The sequence below is a fragment of the Physeter macrocephalus genome, chromosome 21 (assembly GCF_002837175.3).
Source record: "Physeter macrocephalus isolate SW-GA chromosome 21, ASM283717v5, whole genome shotgun sequence".
Classification (NCBI taxonomy): Eukaryota; Metazoa; Chordata; class Mammalia; order Artiodactyla; family Physeteridae; genus Physeter; species Physeter macrocephalus.
The window spans coordinates 115,939,642-115,961,445 of NC_041234.1; the positions used below are offsets into that span (position 1 = coordinate 115,939,642).

The window sequence follows — 21,804 nt, forward strand, 5'->3', positions numbered from 1 at the left end:
TTTATAAGAGTATATAAAACATCTACGTGCAGTTTGAAGGAGCCAGCAAATGACAGCTCATTAGCCAAATCTAGCCCACTGCCTTTTTTTGTAGATTACGTTTTACTGCAACGCTCAGTTGCATAGTACCTGCAGCTGCTTTCGTGCCACAACAGTAGAGTTGAGCAGTTGTGACAGAGACCATACGACCCACAGAGCTGAAAATATTCACTTTACTCTGTGGCCCTTTACAAGCAAAGTTTGGAAACCCCTAGTTTAAAGAACAGTAATAAATACTAACAAAATACTAATAATACTCATAGAATGAACCCCCAAGCACCCAACACCCAACTGAGCCCCTCCCCTATAACATCCTCCTCCGTCTACCCATATATTGCTTTGTTTGAAAAGCCAAGTATAAAGCACAAACCTAGCTCTAAAGAATAGGCAGTGCTGCCATTGTTTGATGAAGAAATTCAAGAGAAGGTAAGCAGGATGCAGTGTAACTTTGACCTCACTGAGAGTCTACAAGAGCCCTTTCTGGGATAATAATGAACAAGGTTATGAGTGAAACCTGGGAAACAAAAAGCTCAGCACACTTGCGACACCCGGCAGAGCTGTCCTGCGGTCTGATGCTGGAGGTCTGACAGGGATATGCCTGGGGAAGCAGGCTGCTCTGTAATTTTTGAATTGCTAGAGAGAGAACAGAACACCTCTGCGGGATGAAATGGTGTCATTGGCTGACCCCGGCAGAAGGACCTGGACAGCAGAGCAGAATATTTACCAGCAAAGGGTAAAGCCAAGAACAGCTAAGAATCTGGGTGAGGGTCACCTGGGCATTCTGTCCTCAGGTTAAAAAAGAGGGTACAAGGGTGACAACATATCTTTTTTTTAAATATCATAAATCGACTGTACTTTATTTCTTTGTATATAAATTTATTTATTTATTTTTGGCTGCATTGGGTCTTTGTTGCTGTGCGCGGGCTTTCTCTAGTCGTGGCGAGCGGGGGCTACTGTTCGTTGCGGTGCGCGGGCTTCTCATTGCGGTGGCTTCTCTTGTGTGGAGCCCAGGCTCTAGGTGTGCGGGCTTCAGTAGTTGCGGCAAGCAGAATCAGTAGTTGTGGCTCGCGGGCTCTAGAGCGCAGGCTCGGTAGTTGTGGTGCACGGGCTTCATTGCTCCGCGGCATGTGGGATCTTCCCAGACCAGGAAGTGAACCCGTGTCCCCTGCATTGGCAGGCGGATTCTTAACCACTGCACCACCGGGGAAGTCCAGCGTGGCAACATACCTTGACTCGAATTGCTACAATTGGGACCAGTTACATCAGGGGCACAGCTGTCACCTGGAGCTCTGCTTACCATCCTCCTGGAATTCTCTTCACCCACTTCTGGTGTCCCCTGTTTTCTCTACCCCATGTTTTTCTCTCTCTTGGTTTTCTCCGTCACTGGATGGAGAACAGCCTCCAAAAGTTTTTTAAGAAAGGGTATGTGGGAGGTAAAAGTTTTCAAGACCTAGAATTTCTGAAATGTTTATATTCTATCACCAAATCATTCAACTGATGTTTTGGCTGGTATAGAATTTAGGTTGGAAACTGCCAACACATACACACACACATACACATACACACGTGCGTGTGAGCGAGGGAGAGCTATTAATTCCTCCTTTATTTGGCTCGACACATGGAATTTAATGGAAGCAAAGAAGCCACACACTTGTATCTGATAAAGCAGATAAAGGAGAAGTTTTATGAAAATGTAGTCCTTCTATTCCACTGAAAGGTAAATCTTAGTGGTCTCTATTAACTATCTTTTAACACCAATTTGAACTTGGGAGAAAAAGGAGAAGCCCTGAATGAGATCATAAAGTGAAAGAAATGAAGTATTTTGCATAACGTTGTTTCTAAAAAAAAAACAAAAATTGAGGCCACAGAGAACAAGAACGGATGTGGCCTATCTTAACACAGCCTTCTATTCCACTGAAAGGTAAATCTTAGTGGTCTCTATTAACTATCTTTTAACACCAATTTGAACTTGGGAGAAAAAGGAGAAGCCCTGAATGAGATCATAAAGTGAAAGAAATGAAGTATTTTGCATAACGTTGTTTCTAAAAAAAAACAAAAATTGAGGCCACAGAGAACAAGAACGGATGTGGCCTATCTTAACACAGCTTCTCCCCCAACTCCCAGCCCACTTAAGGCAGAATTTGATGACACTCTCCTCACAGGTGGACTATGAGAGTTGAGAAAACAACTGGATTCTCCCTTTTATACTCCATGATTACTCCACAATAGCAAAATAATGTATACAAACAGTCTATGATCTTCCATTTAAGAATGATTGCAAACACCAAGCTGTCTTGCTTCTTGAACCAAATTTAGCAGCTGCAAGGCCATATACACTACTAGAAATGGGATTCCATACAGTTGAATATACATACATGACAACTCTGTATATATTTTTGTGTCAGTTTGCTGGGGCTGCCATAATAAAATACAACAGACTGGGTGGACCAAACAACAAGAATTTATTTTCTTACAATTCTGGAGACTAGAAGTCTGAGATCAAGGTGTCAGCAGGGTTGGTGTCTTCTGAGGACTCTCTCCTTGACTTGCAGACGGCCATCTTATCTCCATATCTTCACATGGTCTTCCCTCTGTGTGTGGCTTTGTGTCCTAAACTCCTCTTCTTAGAAGCTATATTGGATTGGGGCCCATTCTAGTGACTTCATTTTAACAGTTACATCTTTAAGGTCTAACTCCAAATACAGTCATATTCTGAGGACTTCAACATATGAATTTGGGGGGAACACAATTCAGCCCTAACAATGACTGAATTTCATTATATTCACACTAGTCTAGACTTTTTTTACAAAACATTTTTTTAAAATATCTTGTGTCTATTTCTCACAAACAATGATAACCTAAGGTAGCATATGAATCAACTTTGCAACAATAGCATTCAGTTTTCTGTTTAGGCATGTACTCCGAGTACATCTAAGTTCACATTAGCATGACTTAGCGCAATGCCTGTTAAATAATATCTGTGAGTCATTTGAGAAAAAAGTGATATAATTACTGTATAAATTTAACAATTGTAAAATGGAACTTAAAGCATTATGAATTTTCAATTACTTTCATAATTATAACAAAGATCTAAACAGAAGACTAATGATCTACATTTAAATTGGTATTTCAAAAATTAAGTTCATGCTAATTCTAGATTGTTTTTGTAAAATTTCTAACAAAACTTTAATCATGGCTGGTAATAACAGTTCAATCATTAATAATACATCACTCTTCCATGTACTTTCACCTTAAAAATGGCAAGCTCACATTCCTGTGTTTAGGAGAATCCAGTCAGCTTTAGTATTTATGTTTTTCTTGACAACAGTAGTAAGTTCTAAAAATGTAAATCTATGAAAATTTCATTTTTATCACTATACTAGAGCTGTCTTTATATCAAGCAGATTAAATATCATTGTCGCTGGACAATGAGAATTGAGCATTGAAAGAGTATATATTATACATTCATACACACCTTAATACATTTGGTCCTCTGGAAAAATACAGAATTTCATTTAAAGTGTTCAAATAGATGATGGTACAGCAAAAGGGCTTTCAAATATATAATCAACTGAATCGAACGATTTATATTAGGTCCTTGGTGGTAAATTGTCATTTCAGAACTGTTGGCATTGTAACAGCCCCATTAATTACATATATGAACTACCTAGTCCTATGGGCATGAAATTAAAGTGATGATGGATTTTATCTCCAACAAATACAAGTTCACCCAGAGCATATAACCGAGTCATTAATAAGTTCTAAGTCCACCTCTGCCTTAGGCAAATTCCTTGGTGTCCCTCTTTGCATTAGCTCCTTTAACTATAAGAATTATCCATGTCTCTAAATGCCCAAAGAAATGGGTGATGACTCAGTAAAACCAGGCAGTATAAATGGGTGGGTGAGCATCCTTAATAGATACGTCATATCAATCAAAATGTTGTAACAGTAATGTTGTTACCCTAGATATGGTTCATCTGATGTCTGTTTAGTCAATGTGGCCAGAGGATCTAGATGTCACATAGGATTTGAATACTTGAAATAGACCACGTTCTTTGGTTCAAGTGAGTACTGGAAATTCTAATTTCTTGGATTGAACACTGGGAAATGAGAATATCATGTATATGTTAGGCAATTTACTTTGGGATTCACTATTCAAATATAGTAAATTTCAGTATATTGAACAAACACAGTAATTTACAGGAATAAAAAATGTAAGTATTGACTAATGACAAACATTTCTGAGAAACTCTGGTCCAATGTAGAGGCAGAATGAAAAGGTTCTTTGGGCAAGTACCTCAACACCTACATGGCACACTTCAGTGCACAGGAAGTTCATTTTGATAAGTGAATGCCCTAGGAGGCCACAAATCAACCAACATATCTGTTTTAACTAAGCTGAAATGAATTTGACAAAAATAATCATAGAGTTTAACCTAAGTCTCCCTTCAACATCATAGAAGGAATGTCTATTCCCTATTAATAAAATGAGACAATATTATTTTCCATCTTGTCCCATAATCTATATCCTCAGGTCTCCAGTAGCTTCTATGGTGACAGTAATAATTGTCCCTTGTCCTTTTCATTGTTCACCCATCTGGTCTATAGCTGGGAACTAGTGGCCTGTTATCTCTCAGCTCCAATGCGGCCCAATGGTCACTTCATTGGCATAGTTTACCACCCTCAGACCTGGCTGCATCTCTCACTGGATACCTGACCAAGTCAGTCTGCCCTGTAGTCCTCAACTACGAGATAATTTTGTTCCCCTGTTGTGATTCCCTTCGTAAGCTCACCATCAAGCACTATCAGTCATATTCCATATTCCTCCTCAGGACACATGGGGACCTTTATATGCTTTCTCTACCACATGGAAGACCAGAAAACTCTTGAGGAGCAAAACTGAGGCCCTCTTCCTGCCTAACCATGCTGTGTTGCTTGTTTTATTCTGATGTGGCTGTCCCATGTGGCCATGGGAGTACCTTGCAAGACCTCCCATATTTGAGAAGCAGAGCAAATGGTTTTCTTGTTTAGGCTTTCCTCTCAACCCCAGGCTGGAGATGTGAATCTGAAACACAAGTGAAACACCATCTGATTCCCATACCCCTGATCGCTTCTCTTTTCCTCAAATCACTGGGGACAAGGAGGGGTGAGTATACCTGTTAGGGGTCTTAACTCCAAGCAACAGAAAACAGTTTTGCCTAATTTGAACAAAAAATTAATTTATTTCTGGATAATGAGTAGCTCACAGATTCTGGAAGGGATGAAGAACCAAGCATAGAGGCATCGTGGCTAAGAGCACACCACAGAAGTGGGTCATGGAGGAAACTACTACCAGGCTGCTGGATCTAGACATCACCGATGCTGAGCAATGGACGTGGGTGTCACCTCATCAATACTATGCCTGCCAAAATATATTGTGCACAATCCCTGCTTTGTATCATTAATCTGCCACTTAAGGTCTAGCGCAATGTGACTGGGATAGCCTTGGCTTCAAAGTACATTGGGGAAGCAAGTATCAGGTGTTTTCAGCTTCTCTGCTGTGAAGAAAGCTCAGACAGTAGGCACTGCCCAAACACAGGAAAAAGAACCAGATGCCGAGCAGCAAAAGGCATGCTGTCTACTACAGTGTGGGCTTTCTACTTCGTCTACCTTGTTAACATTTTTCCTTCCTAGGTGGTTTAATGGCTAGGTGGTATAACGGTGGGAAAGATGCCCCCCATCTCCTCCAGGTGCTATAATGGTCTAATGGCTACTCGACACATGATTTGGAAGTTGGGGGACAGACATGATAGATTAGTATTTCCAAAATACCCCCATTAAATTGGCAAATAAAGAAATTTAAATCACTGCTATATAAAGCTTTAATTTCATGCATTTTTATACCCCAAACACTGCACATTATATATAGTAAGAAACTATTTTGAGATTCGGCTTTTGGATATGTTTTAGAAATCTTAATTCAAATGCTTATCTAAAACATATATTACCCAACAACTCAGGCTTCAATTTTTCAAAATTAGTAATGACATTTCCTCATGGGTTTATAAATAGAATAGGAATTTCTAGTTTGGGAGGTTGGAGTCCATCTTTAGAAACAATGTCTGACTATTTTTTGTTTGTTTTTGCACATGCTGTTTTGGCTTTGTTTAAATCACATTAAAAGGTGGCATGTAATTGTTAGGACTACGTAAATTTTCTATGTTTATCCAAGATTTCAGCTGCATTGACTCAAACGGCTGAATATGAAAGGGCAAAGATGACTCCTCAGCAGAATACATGTGGGGATAATCAAGACACAGGTACATTTCCATACACAAGTCAACACTTTGGTCAAAGTTCCTTTTGCCTGAGAGTAGTAGACAACCCCCACTAGTAAACAGGAATTCTTACAAAATGTTATCCATATGCTTCTGAACCTCATAAGGACCTCGATGCATGCAATAAGTGACAAGATGTGTCTCTTTTCATTGACACCACAGAGCAATCTTATGGTTTCAAATAACCAGGGGCAGATTATGAAAAGATATGACTAGGTAAGAATAACAAGTGCTGATGAGGATGTAGAGAAACCGGAGCCTCAGACATTGCTGGTCAGAATGTAAAATTGTGCAAACTCTTTGGAAAACAGTTGGGCAATTCCTCAAAAGTGAACTATAGACTAGTTACCATATGACCCAGCAATTCCACTCCTAAGTATATACGCAAAAGAATTGAAAATAGATACTAAAATACTTGCACGCAAATATTCATACTGGCACTACTGACAATTGCCAGAAGGTAGAAAAAAACAATTATCTAACTGGTGAGTGGATAAACAAAACGTGATTTAGCCATACAATGGAATATTATTTAACCATAAAAAAGAATGAAGGGAGGAGTGACATTAACAAGATGGTGGAACAGGAGCTCCCCAGCTCTAGTCATCCTCACAGAAAACTATCCTCATAGCCACTATCCACAGAAAAGAACACCTCTGTGAAAATCCCAGAATCTGGGGGTGAGGCTGAAGCACTCTCGTAGAGCACAAAAGCCAGGAAAAACCACATTAGAAGGGTAAGAAGAGCAGTTTCACCTTGACCGCACTGTCCCTCGCTCAGACCAGCACAGCACCACACCTACCGGGATCCCCTGGGCCTATGGTTTCTCCAGTGGAGAAAAGAGAGCCTAAAGCAGACATCTAGCTTCCCCAGGGTTTCAGGGCACAACCCACAAGACACATTTTGGTTTCATCTCATGGGGAACACTGGGGGGATTGGCCAGGCTAGGACCACTGGGAATCAGCTGGAAACAATGAGGAGGGTGGGGCTCACAGAGACCAGTGCACAGAACTCAGTGGGACACCATATCCCTGCCAACAGCCCCACCTGACCAGACACCCCAGCTATCAACTCTGCCCATCTATGGAGCCAAGCTAGCAAACCAATCTGGCCATGAATATAGTAAGAAGTCCCCAGAAGACCAGCTGTAAAGGGCAACCTAAGGCCCCGCCTGATCACGGAGCACAGTCAGCAAACCCATCTGACCACAGAGGACAGTCAGTGACCCCACTCAAACGCAGGGCTCCCAAGAAAGAAAAGTTCAGGACCAGATGGTTTCACAGGTCAATTCTACCAAACACTTAAAGAAGAATTAATGCAGAACCTTCTCAAACTCTTCCAAATATTTGAAGAAAGGGCAACACTTCCAAATGCATTTTACAAGACCAGCATTACATTACTCTGATACCAAAGCCAGATAAAGAAAGTACAAGAAAAGAAAATTACAGGACAATATCCCTGATGAAGACAGATGCAAAAATTCTCAAAAAAAAAAAAAAAAAACCAGCAAGATGAATTCAACAGCACATTAAAAGGATCACACACTACGATCAAGTGGGATTTACCCCTGGGAAACTAGGATGTTTCACCATATGCAAATCAATAAATGTAATACACCACACTGACAGAATAAAGAATAAAAATCAGTGATTATCTCAATGTATGCAGGAAAAAATCTGACAAGATTCAACATCCTTCCATGACAAAAACTCTTAATAAATTGGATATAGAAGGAATGTACCTCAACATAATAAATGCCATATATGACAAATCCACAGCTAACATCATACTCAATAGTACAGTACTGAAAACCTTTCCTCTAAGATCAGGAACAAGAAAATAGTGCCCACTGTCACCACTCCTATTCAGCATAGTACAGTACTAGAAGTCCTAGCCAGGGCAATGAGGCAAGAAAACTAAAGCATCCAAATCAGAAAGGAAGAAGTAAACTTATGTCTCTTTGCAGATAATATGATCTTATATATAGAAAACTCCAAACAGTAAATTGTTAGGACTAATAAACAAATTCAGTAAAGTTGCAGGTTACAAAATCAACATAAAAAAATCATTTGTGCTTTTATATACTAACAAATCTGAAAAAGAAGTTAAGAAAACAATCCCATTCACAATCACATCAAAAACAACAAAATACTTGGGAATAAATTTAACTAAGGAGATGAAATATCTGCATACTGTAAAACTGTAAAATATTAATGAAAGAAATTGAAGAAGACACAGATAAATGGAAAGGTATCCTGTGTTTATGGATTGGAAGGATTAACATTGTTAAAATGTCCATACTGCCCAAAACAATCTATAGATTCAATGCAATTCTTATCAAAACTCCAATGGAATTTTTCACAGAAACAGAAAAACAATCCTAAAATTCATACAGAGCCACAAAAGATGCCAAATACCCAAAGCAATCTTGAGAAAGAAGAACAAAGCTGGAGGTAACACAATTCATGGTTTCAAACTATATTCCAAGATACAGTAATCAAAACAGTATGGTACTAGCATAAAAAGAGACATATAGACCAATGGAATAGACTAGAGAGCCCAGAAATAAACCCATGCACATATGGTAAACTAATCTTTGAAAAGAGTGCCAAGAATACATAATGTGCAAAAAATAGCCTCTTCAATAAATGGTGTTCAGAAAACTATATATCCACACGCCAAAGGATGAAATTGAACACTTACAACACTGAGAAAAATTAACTTGAAATGAATTAACGACTTAAATGTAAAACACGAACCATTAAAACCCCTAGAAGAAACACAGGGTAAAATCTCCTTGACATTTGTATTGATAAAGATTTTTTGGGTATGACACCAAAAGCACAAGCAACAAAAGCAAAAATAAACACGTGAGACTACATCAAAAGGAAAAGTTTCTCCACAGCAAAGGAAGCAATCAACAAAATGAAAAGGCAACTTATGGAATGGGAGAAAATATTTGCAAACCATATATTTGATGAGGGGTTAATATCCAAAACATAAAAGAAACTCATAAAATTCAGTAGCAAGAAAAGAAAGAAAAAAAGAAATAATCTCATTTTTAAAATGAGCCGGGACTTCCCTGGTGGCGCAGTGGTTAAGAATCCGCCTGCCAACGCAGAGGACACAGGTTCGAGCCCTGGTCCAGGAAGATCCCACATGCCGTGGAGCAACGAAGCCCATGTGCCACAACTACTGAGGCTGCGCTCTAGAGCCTGTGAGCCACAACTACTGAGCCCACGTGCCACAACTACTGAAGCCCACACGCCTAGAGGCTGTGCTCCGCGACAAGAGAAGCCACCACAATGAGAAGCCCGCACACTGCAATGAAGAGCAGCCCCCGCTCACTGCAACTAGAGAAAGCCCACACGCAGCAACGAAGACCCAACACAGACAAACATCAATAAATTAATTAATTAAAAATGAGCAAAGGAACTGAATAGACATTTTTCTAAAGAAGACATACAAATCATCAACAGGTCATGAAAAGGTGCTCAACACCACTAATTATCAGGGAAATGCAAATCAACACCACAAAGAGACATCACCTCACACTTGTCAGAATGGCTATCATCAAAAAGACAATAAATAATAAATTTTGGTGAGGATGTGGAGAAGAGAGAACCCTAGTACACTGTTGGTGGGACTATAAATTGGTGCAGCCACTGTGGAAAACAGTATGGAGGTTCCTCAGAAAATTAAAAATAGAACTACTATATGATCCAGCAATTCCACTCCTGGGTTTTTATCCAAAGAAAATGAAAACAATAATTAGAAAACATATATGCAGCCCAATGTTCATAGCAACATTATTTACAATAACCAAGATATGACAGCAACCTAAGTGTCCATCAATAGATGAATGGAATACTACTCAGCCATACAAAAGAATGAAATTGTTCCATTTGCAACAACATGGATGGACCAGGAGGGCACTATGCTTAGTGAAGTAAGTCAAACAGAGAAAGACAAATACTGTATGTTTTTACTTAAGTGTGGAATCTAAACAATAAAACAAATGAATGAATATAACAAAACAGAAACAGACTCATGGACACAGAGAACAAACTAGTGGCTACCAGTGGGGAGAGGGGTGGGGGGAGGGGCAAGGTAGGGGAAGGAGATTAAGAGGTACAAACTACTGTATAAAATAAATAAGATACAAGGATGTAATATACAGCTCAGGGAATATAGGCAACATTTTATAATAACTTTAAATGGAGTATAATCTATAAAAATCGAATCACTATGTTGTAGAATTGACACAAATATAACATTGTACATCAACTATACTTCAATTTTTTCTAAAGGCTGTTATCAAAAACACAAGAGATAACAAATGTTGGCAAGGATGCGGAGAAAAGGGAACCCTTGTGTGCTGTTGGTGGGAATGTAAACTGGTGCAGCTACTGTGGAAAACAGTATGGAGGTCCCCCCAAAAGTCAAAAATAGAACTACCACATGATTCAGCAATCCCACCTCTGGGTATATATCAAAAGGAAACGAAATCAGTATCTCGAAGAGATACCTGCACTCACATGTTCATTGTAGCACTACTCACAATAGACAAGATAGGGAAGCAACCTAAATATCTATCACGAATGAATGGATTAAAAATGTGATTATACATACCTACACACACACACACACACACACACACACACACACACACACACACACACACACAAATAATGGGATATTACTCAGCCATGAGAAGGAAGGAAATCCTGCCCTTTGTGATCTACTGGATGAACCTGGAAGGCATTCTGCTAAGTGAAATAAGTCAGAGAAAGACAAAAACTGTATCATCTCACTTAACATGTGGAATCTAAAAAAGCCAACTCATAGAACAGAGTAGAGTGGTGGTTACTAGGGGCTGGGGGAATGGGGGGAAAGGGGAGATGTTGGTCAAACGGTACAAACTTCCAGTTACAAGATGGATAAGTTCCGAAGATCTAATGTATAGTGTTGTTGATTATTGTTAATAATACTGTACTACATACTTGAAAGTTGCTAAAAAGTAGATCTTAAATGTTCTAACCACAAAAAAGAAATGGTAATAACATGACATAATGGAGGTATTAGGTAATGCTATAGTGGTAATTTTTTGCAAAAGCGTATTAAATCAATGCATTGTACATCTTAAACTTGTACAATGTCATATGTCAATTATATCTCAATAAAGCTGGAAAAAATGAAATGAGATGAAATTTAAAGAGATGAGAAAAATGATGAATAAATTCTGGAGATCCAACATGCAGCATAGTGACTATTGTTAAGAATACTGAATTGTATACTTGAAATTTTTCTGAGAGCAGATATTAAGTGTTCTCACCACACAAAAGAATGGTAACTGTGTGAGGTGATAGATATGTTAATTAACTTGATTGTGGTGATCCTGTCACATGTATACATATATCAAATCATCACATTATACACTTTAAATATATGTAATTATATTTGTCAATTACGTCTCAATAAAGCTGAGGGGTAAAAGGAATGATAAATTGTTAAATACTACAACATGTACAAAACTTGAAAATATTATGCTAATTGAAAGAAGCCAGATGTAATAGGCAACATATTGTATGATTCCATTAATATGAAATGTCCAGAATATGCAAATCTACAGAGACAGAGAATAGATTAGTGTTTGTCAGGAGCTGGCAGGAGCAAGAACAGCGAATGACTACTAATGGGTACGGGGGTTCCTTTTTTGTGGTGACGAAAATGCGCTGGAGTTAGATAGTAGTGATAGTCACTCAGCTCTACACATAACCTAAAAACCACTGAATTGGATACTTTAAAAGGATTAATTTTATGGTATGGGCATTATATCTCAATTTTAAAAAGAGAATAAAGAGCAAGGAAAAGGGAGACGGTCTCGGAATCGAGTAAAGGGAATGCTCTATCCTAGGGCAGAGCAGGGTCTGGTTAATCAATCCCCTTCCCCCACACTAAAAATCGACCTGGTAGTTTAGATCTAAGGCCCGTTCAGCAGAACTGAAAGTCAATGCCCCTACAAAAAAAAGGATATTTTGATATCAGGAATGCTGTAAAATTTACCTTAGTGACTACTCAGAGCAGCTTAATGAGGAAGGACATGGAGCTCGCTAGGTGTGAGGCAGGGTTGCCCAAAGAAGGAAGAAGGGTACTGAGTCAGGGAATGATGGTTACACCAAAGAAAAGCTCTGTCTAAGATCAGCCTTAACGCCCAGTCTTTCATTAGTGGTGAGGCAATATTATGAAACGTTAAACTCTTGCTAACTGTTCTGCCCCGTCATGGTTCCCCAAGGTCCTCTCCCAGCCCAGGCAGCTAGAGTACTGCATACTTCCTGCCCCAGGGCAGGTTGTTAGAACAGAAATACAAAAGCAAAGAACTGACCAGTGCTGAGCTTCTGAATTCTCCAGTAGAATTTCCGAACTCAAGACAGAGACAATTGTCCTTAGAGGAAATACTTTCTTTGGGTTGCGAGAGCCTATGTCTTTGAGCCTCAGAAGACAAGGCCTTAGTCTAAGCAATAAGAATAACATTCACAACTAATTTCACCCTCCCCACCCAAATCTGTTTAAGATTTCATGTGAGTGATGGGGTGGGCATGGAGTAGGAAACAGTCCAAGAAAAATGCCAGACAGGCACTGATGAGGTCTCCTCAGGCCAGTCAGGAGCAGGAGGTGATGGAGCTCCAGATAAATTTTAGGATAAAGATTAAAAAGACTCCATATCTCATGCCCCGGGAGGCAGAAAGACTCACAGAGACATCTTCAAACCATCGTGGCTCACAAGAGGAAAGGAAAGATGAATTCATGGGTCACCTAGCAGATGGGCCCGCAGAATCCCCATAAATCCCCACGGCGTGTGGCAAACAGTTCACAAGTTCCCTGCAGCCCGCATTGCTGTGGATCTGGAAGGGCCTCAGAACTTCACCAAAAAGCCACTCTCTCAGCACACACAACAGAAACTTGAAGCCTGGGAATGGGAGTTGATGGGAATGGAACATCACAGCAGGGAGCAGCATGGAGACGTGAGGATGGCTAAAAACAAGATGGGAATGAGTACATTTCAGGGCAGAGCAGCATGGGCAGATGCCCTCCTTGGGTCTGGTATCCACCCCACCATGGGTCTTAGTCCAAGTTCTCTGGAAGGAAAACCTGACACAAAGACTTTTCTTGAAAGTGTGATCCCAGGAATCAAGGATGATGTACAGGGGAATAAAGCAGAGAAGGGGCAGAGCCAAAATCAGAACGCATTACTGAGTCGGCTACTGCAAAAGGTAAATGGCTGCTTGATGGACTGGAATGTCTGAGGCTATGTGAAATGCATCTTCTTGGGGAAGAAAGTGAGACGTGATTATCAACTAGCCTCCATGCCCCATGGATCAAAGTTTTACCCCACTGAGCATTAACTCCTCCCCATTTCCGTGCTGTGCATGCGCTGGCTCTGAGTGACTTGTGAAATACCTCACACTTCAGCATCAGTAAGGCAAGAGGTGCTTAGCTGGTGACTAACTGGTCTCCTCTTTAGCGGCTGAAATAACAAGAGAATCTGAAGGGATGCATAAAAAGTGTCAGATATACTTAAGCGAGCACGAGACCTAAGTGCCATTGTGGAGAGAAGGTGGGGTAAAGAATCCTAAATTGACTGTGTATTCATTAAACCTGAGGTTACAAAATTGACCTTGAACTGGCAAAATTAGGTTTTCTTCTTTGGGGCTAAGAGGGAGTTCAAAATAGAGAGGAAACTAGGTTATACCAAAATCGTTAGCCCACTTCAATGTCTGAGTGTAGTGGCCTATAAAATTCATCTCGACTAAGAATTCATTGAAAATATTCATTCAATCAATATTTATTGGAGTGTCTACTGCCTGCAAGCCCCTGCACAAGGTGTCACAGAGGGTAAAAGATAAATAAAACTTAGCACCTGTTCTCAAGTGGCTCACAGTCTAGCGGGGAGAAAGATAAAATCCAGGAGGAAGAGCTAACTATGTAAGGGACAAAGCTAAGTCCTCACCACGTCGACGTTTCAGGGCCCTCATCAGTAAAATGAAGTTAAAATAGCCAACTTCGAAGGTCTCTTCCCTCTTTTTTTTTTTTGCGGTACGCGGGCCTCCCACTGTTGTGGCCTCGCCCGCTGCGGAGCACAGGCTCCGGACGCGCAGGCTCGGCGGCCACGGCTCACGGGCCCAGCCGCTCCGCGGCACGTGGGATCTTCCCGGACCGGGGCACGAACCCGCGTCCCCTGCATCGGCAGGCGGACTCTCAACCACTGCGCCACCAGGGAAGCCCCTCTTCCCTCTTTGACATTCTGTGAACCTCTAAGTGTCACACAAAACCAGATAACTCCAATATAAAAGCTATATTGTTTATTCCACATCATGCTCCCCAACTCCCTCTTGAAAGGGAAACTGATTCAGAGAAAGAAGAATGGGAACCAGTTCGTCACCATGCTCACTTGTTCAAAACAAAGCCTAGGTGGCGCCAAAACAGCTAATCTACAAGTAAAAAATTCCAGCAGAAGAATTTTCTGACCTCACACAGGGAGAGAAAAAGAAGGTTTTTAAAAACAAATCCATAATATATTATGTACACAATGTACATAAAATACTGTCATAAGCAACTGTGAAGTATCTTTAATTGTTGAAGTCAACCAGCACAATGGGTTACTAACCACAGTGTTAATTAACTGCTTGCCTGACGTTTCTTAACCATTGATTATCCAAATTAGCTTCTCTAGTCATTCAAACGGTCTCATTCCTGCTGTCCAGTTCCAATTCTACATTTATTTTCCAAGCAAAAGTTTAATAGTATGAAATAATGGATCTGGGTAAAATTTCTGATACATACTGCTAACCTTTGAGGGTTAAGCAGATTAAATACTTTGACATGTACAAGCTGATTTAATCGGCCATACTTTTACTAAGATAGTTTGAATAAATACTCTGGATACTCTCTCACAAAATTGAATTTATCTAGATTTAAGGTGTATCTTCAGTTTTCCCAGTAAAGGGACCTTTATATTTCAGACTTTGAAACAAAAAGCGTGTTTCTAACACACTCTTCTTTCATACAAGTGTTATCTTTTACTTAAATACATAACAAAGGAAATGACATGTCGACCTTTACACACTATAGAACATTTAGACCTGGCAAAGGAATCTTTTTGTCTCATATGTTCTTTTTAAAGTCTAGTGATTTCCTGGAATCACTGAAACATGGTGTAAATGATGTATGAAATGAAAATGATCAATTTCCTTTGCATGGAGAATACAGAGGTTACTTTGTAACTTACGTCTAGCCTGGTCTATCTGCTATATTAAAGGTAGTTTCTCACTCTCAAGTTGCCTTGATGCAGTAGTAGATACAGTTCTACTTAGAGACCTGAGGGAATCCGATCTTAGGGTCCCAGCAGAGAAAGCATAGAGATACCAATCCGTGCGACTAGGTCACTGGTTTAATTTTTAAACAGCTAAGCACCCTTCAGGGTGGAAAGGTAAAGGTTCATTGTTTAAATCAAATGTGCACGATGCTGCACCAATTTTAATATTTGGTTAATTAATGGAGATGGTAATAGAAAAGCTTAAAGAAGGGTCCGAGTTTTGTTATAAATGTGTTAAAATGTCACTTCATCCGTAGTTTTAGATTTGAATTCCCCACGGGTTTGTGTACACATACATTCACATACAAGTAGAAGAATTTAATACTTTTGGATGGTAATAGTGAAATCTCTGGGATTACATACCGTGTCCAAAATAGTATATTTCCCACTGTCCAACCAAAGTCGTAGCATATCATAGACTCTCATGAAATAGAGAAGACACTTAGTAAAATGCGAAACTCATTTGAGGAATTTCAATAAATGTGGAAGGGAACCATATTTCTGTTACTGAATATTGTTTTCTCACAAAATGTCAATAAAAACTTATTAAGAAGCTATTGTGTAATGTGTCCCTAAGTATACTCACATACTGTATCTTCAATGAATATAACTTGCTTTTTAAATTTAGTGCCTGCTCTACCAAGATGGCAGAAAATACATTTTTCCAAGGTAAATTACTCAGGGATTAGAATCAACTGTCACATAAGAATCCCAGAGCTGAGAAAAAAGCAGAATTTAATGAGGTCACTGTAGAGAAGACTGCTGCTTAACTGTTCAAAATCACTTATGTTTCAAAAGACTTTGTACTAAAGAAAAAAATACTTAAAACAGTGTTGGCAACAGCCTTGCTTTATGGCTTGAACAGAAGCTGAAGAGTTTGGTAAACCCATCGTGTGGTGAGAGAACCATTTAGGAGCCCAGGGAACAGGGTGGTGGGTAGGGGGCCAAGAGGAGAGGGGAGGGGCGATGGAGGAGAGACGGGAGCTGAGGACCACCTCTTGATTAGGCCCTTTTGCTGAGGCAGAAAAACACAGAGTGGGCGGTTGGACCATATGCCCACGTTCTGCCTTTTGAATTTAGTCTAAATGAAATCACTTGGTGAGAAGCAGCAGGAAGAATTCGGGACTGCTACAGCAGGATAAAACAGCTTTCAAATAAATGAAGTAGTCAGTGAAATAAAAAGGCAGCTGTGGTTCCTAGGAGACTTAAAACTCAGCAGCTCAGGGAAGCGGAGGCAGAGGCGCAGGGCAAAGGAATGTCGGAAAGCTTCTGATTCGAAGAGGTTTAAAAGTGAAATGTTCTATAACTCAGGACATTTTCTCAGAGTCCAGAGGTGAAAGAAAAAACTATATATATACGTATATTTAGGAGTCACTTGTCCTTGATTTAAAGCCTAATAACATATCTTTTTCAATATCTTTTATTAACTAACAGTAAGTCTCTCTTAATGGTTTTCTTTCCATAATAGTTTCTTTTCACAAAAGAGCTCCCAAAATAGTACAAGTTCCTTATAATGCTTAGGTACAAGATAAGTATACCAAAATTAACACTTTACTATGGACCAGAAATAACCAATTAAAAAATCTGAATAACCTGCTAATTGTATTAATAGGAAGCATATGGAAATTATATGAAGAAAACTAGAAAACAAGGTACAAACTGCTATGTAGAAAATAAGCTACAAAGATATATTGTACGGCACAGGGAATATAGCCAGTATTTTATGATAACTTTAAATGGAGTATAATCTAAAAATTTTGAACCTCTATGTTGTACACCTGAAACTAATATCATATTGTAAATAAACTATGCTTCAGTTAAAAAAAGAAAACTAGAAAACATTGCTGAGAAATATAAATAACTTGAATAACGGAGAAACAAACTGTGTATCTCAATGAAAAGAGTGGTATTAGGAAGATGGCAATAGTTCCCAAGATAATATGTAGTTTAAAAATATTTCTAATAATAATACCAATGGAAAAAAATACCAGCAGGATTGTTTGGAACTTTCCAACATTATTCTAAATTTTGTCTGGAAGAAAAATTAAGCAAGAGTAAGTATGAAACATTAGAAAAACAAAGGAAAAAGAAAAAAGGGAAACTTACCCTGCAAAATGTTAAAATCTATTATCAAGCTATAATAATTAAAATATTAGAGTAATAACAGAAATCAAAGAAATATCAACAGAAAATATCAGAGAGCCTGAAACGGACCCTAATACACAGAAACTCTTAGCATATTGTGAAGGAATTATGCCATACCAAAGAGGAAGAGATGGATTATTCAACAAATGGTATTGTGGCAGTTAGCTATTTGGGAACAAACAAAACTAACTTTTCATCCTTACATCATGCCTTGAGCCAAAATAAAATCCATATGGATAAAAGTGTTAAGCAAAAAAAACACTGAAACCATAGACAGCATAAGTGAATATTTAACTGTCTTGGAATGCAAAAGGATTGCCTAAGCACACAATCAATGAAAGAAGTCACAAAGAAAAAATACATACATTTGACTACAAAGAAATTTCAAAATTTAGGACTAAAAATTGGGAAAAATATAAGATGAAGGGAAGAATGTTTTCTATAACTGTGGCATAAAAAGGGTTAATGTAAATACAGAGATAACTCAAATTGAGATCCATTAGTATTCCCCAAAATACAACACGTGAGGAAATATTCAGCTTTGTTAGTAATTGAAACTACACTTAAAATCAACATGGAAATGTCATTTTCCACCTATGTAATTGGCAAGGATTTTTTTTAATGCGATACTCTATGGCTATGCTATTTATTACGGTAGTAACTAGCTGCTTGAAATATGGCTAGTCTGAATTGAGATGTGCTGTAAAGTGTAAAATATACACTGGAATTCAAAGGCTTAGGGCAGAAAAGGAGTAAAATATCTCATTAATAATATCATGTTGATTGCATTTTGAAATGATATATTTTGGATATATTGGGTTAAATAAAATATACTATTAAAATTATTTCACCTGTTTCTTTTTACTTTTTAATGTGATTACTACGAAAAAATTTTTATTATAAATTGTATATAAAGTCTACAACATGCTGATTTGATATACATATACATAGTGAAATGATTACCACAGCTAAGCTAATTAACATATCATCTCACATAGTTACCTTTTTTTCTTTTAGCAAATTTTAAATTACAGGTACAGTTTATATTTCTAGCGCACAGCACTACTCTATGGGAATTAGGGGGCAAAGAAATAGCTACTGTCATACACCACTGGTGGGAGTACAAATCACCAGCAGGATTTCTAGATGGCATTTCAGCGATGTGTACCAAAAGCACTTATTTTAAAATGTGCTGTACCCTTTCATCCAATAATTCCATCTCTAGGGACCTATCTTAAGGAAGTAATCATAGACAGAACAATTTAGATAGATAGATAGATAGATAGATAGGTATAGATAATTAGTACATAAAATACATATTATTAATAGTAAAAGATTAGAAAAGCATAACTGTTCAATAACAGGGAAATAATTAAATTATAATATGTTCATTTAGTGACATGATGAAATACATGTGATACAAAGTGAAAGAAAGCAAGAAATAAAACTGCATATGCATTATTATCCCAAACGTGTAAAGAACATGTACACGGACATACACAGAAATAAAAGACCGAATGAAAATGCACAGGCATATTAACTGTTTCCCCTGGGTTATAAAATTATCAATTGTTTTTGTCTTTTTTTGTATATGTATTTGCAAAGTTTTGATAATAAGCATATATTCATTTTAATTAACAATTAAATTGTATTTTTGAAAAAGGTCTTGTCTTCCAATTTGTTCAAACTGACACAAATCACAGCTAGCTAATAAAGAAATCACTAACTAGCAATGAAACCCTTAAGGAGGAGCCATATGTTTGCTTGGGGAATATCTTGGTTGTGTTTAAATGGCTGCCCAAAAGTAGTTTAGGATACTCAGCGCGGTCAGCTTTCAACATGAAAGTCAAGCCACCTTAACTAACCTTCTACCCTAGTCTAGGTATTTTTTGCCTGCTACTTGTTGGGTCAGGAACTTAAGAGCAAAGGAGATTAGTCCCGGAGCAGATGACTAACCGGTGCAACAGACATGAGTTTTAATGTCTTCGCACCTTACTATTCAACATAAAGTGTTTTAAATGCCCACATATTATTTAGCTGTAGAAATAACTAGTCTCATTTTCCACTGTGATCCATAAGTAGCTAGCTTGTTTCTCATGCTTTCTGCTGGTAAAGAGGTCAGGGGCATCTCCTGATATGTGACTGGTCGGAAAAGATTGATTTATCTTAAGCGAGGGCAAATGTCCAACTTTGCCTTAAATCACCCAGGTCGGCTCACCATCATCCTGAAGTCTCCAATTCATAACCAAAAGAGGTGTGTTGATTTCATGTGAGTGGGCATCAAAAAGCGTCTCTCTGATCTAAGCATTCAAGGCAATGCCACAAGGAAGATTCATCAAATCCAAGAAACCAAAAACATGCAGTGGAACTAGTTAGGTAGATTTATGCATAGCAACAGAAGTGAGAAATGGCTTGGTTTGCCAATAATATTTGAACATTTTCAAGAAGAGATATTTTAAATTGCACAAAAGAAACATTTTCAATTCATAACTGTTAGAGATCTGCATCTCGCTAGCTACTATTTGAAACAGTATCTGTAACTATCATTTGCAGTTGAAAACATTTTCATTTTAACATTCAAAACCGAACATCATGAGGCTTCCCTGGTGGCGCAGTGGTTGAGAGTCCGCCTGCCGATGCAGGGGACGCGGGCTCGTGCCCCGGTCCGGGAGGATCCCACGTGCCGCGGAGCGGCCGGGCCCGTGCGCCGTGGCCGCTGAGCCTGCGCGTCCGGAGCCCGTGCTCCGCAACGGGAGGGGCCACAACGGTGAGAGGCCCGCGTACCGCAAAAAAAAAAAAAAAACAAAAAAAAAACGAAAAACTGAGCATCATGCAATAGTAATCTTGCTCTTGTGCATGGAAGAAAGCCACTCTACAAACTCAGGGTGGATTCACTTATTAACACTAAAATCCTTAAGGAATCTTTCTTACCTGGAAGCTTGCCCTGATACTAACTGATTGTGAAAACAAGGGTTAGAGAGGCAAAGCCTAGGCAATATCTGATTTCCCTCTCTCACCTCATGCGGAAAAAGTGAATGGTATACCAAAAAGAGAACTGGATGGGCTATCATTCTGTGAGCCTCGGTTTCCTCAGTTCTGACAATCCATGATTTGCACTTCCATATAGGCAATATATATGCTACCTAACCACACTCATAAATAATATGGCTCTTAATGAAAATATGTCTTGCTTGAAGTAGTTTATATACCAACTGGCACTCTTGTTACTTCCCTAATTAGCCCTAAAAAACTTACCACATAATTAACCTTTACAAATCTGATTGTACATCTTCAGATTCACTTGCCCTCTCAAACCATCTTGAAATGACCAGCTTGCTGAAAACATTCTACATATATATGACCCAATACTGGGTAGCGAATGCACTCATCATATAATTCCAGGTCAGACTTAACCCAACACAGAGCAGTCCTCTCAGATTTGATCAGATTTTCCTTTACAAAATTAGTGTTCTCTGCCTACTAAAAAATAAAACTTATGAATTTATATAAGGAAATCATTAGTCACTCAACATCAACCAAAGGGATGTTTTATCAAGGTAAAAATTTGATATTCAAATCTCATAAGTCTTATTCCCATTAAAACATTTGCTTTTCAACAAAATTGGCTCAAACCAGGAATCTGTTTTTCAACCCATAAAATAAAGTGACCAAGTATAACTTAACTGTGTAAGCAAACAGCCCTGTTTGCACACATGAATTTATCATTGGCTCATTTCTTTTTGTAATAGTTGAATTTTACCAGACTGCCACTATTTTTAACCATTATTCTTTTTTTTTTTTTTTTTTTTGTGGTACGCGGGCCTCTCAGCTGCTGTGGCCTCTCCTGTTGCGGAGCACAGGCTCCAGACGCGCAGGCTCAGTAGTTGTGGCCCACGGGCCCAGCCGCTCCGCGGCATGTGGGATCTT

The 21,804-nt window shown here is 38.8% G+C and overlaps 1 long non-coding RNA gene across 1 annotated transcript in view; it reads right to left on the bottom strand.

Moving 5' to 3' along the window:
- Nucleotides 1-3,856: 3,856 nt before the first annotated feature.
- Nucleotides 3,857-21,804, bottom strand: part of LOC102980306 (uncharacterized) — a 223,702-nt gene continuing 205,754 nt past the window's right edge. Inside the window, exon 4 of the long non-coding RNA XR_447341.4 lies at nucleotides 3,857-4,139. This is a non-coding gene — a long non-coding RNA (uncharacterized lncRNA). The remainder of the gene's footprint in view (nucleotides 4,140-21,804) is intronic.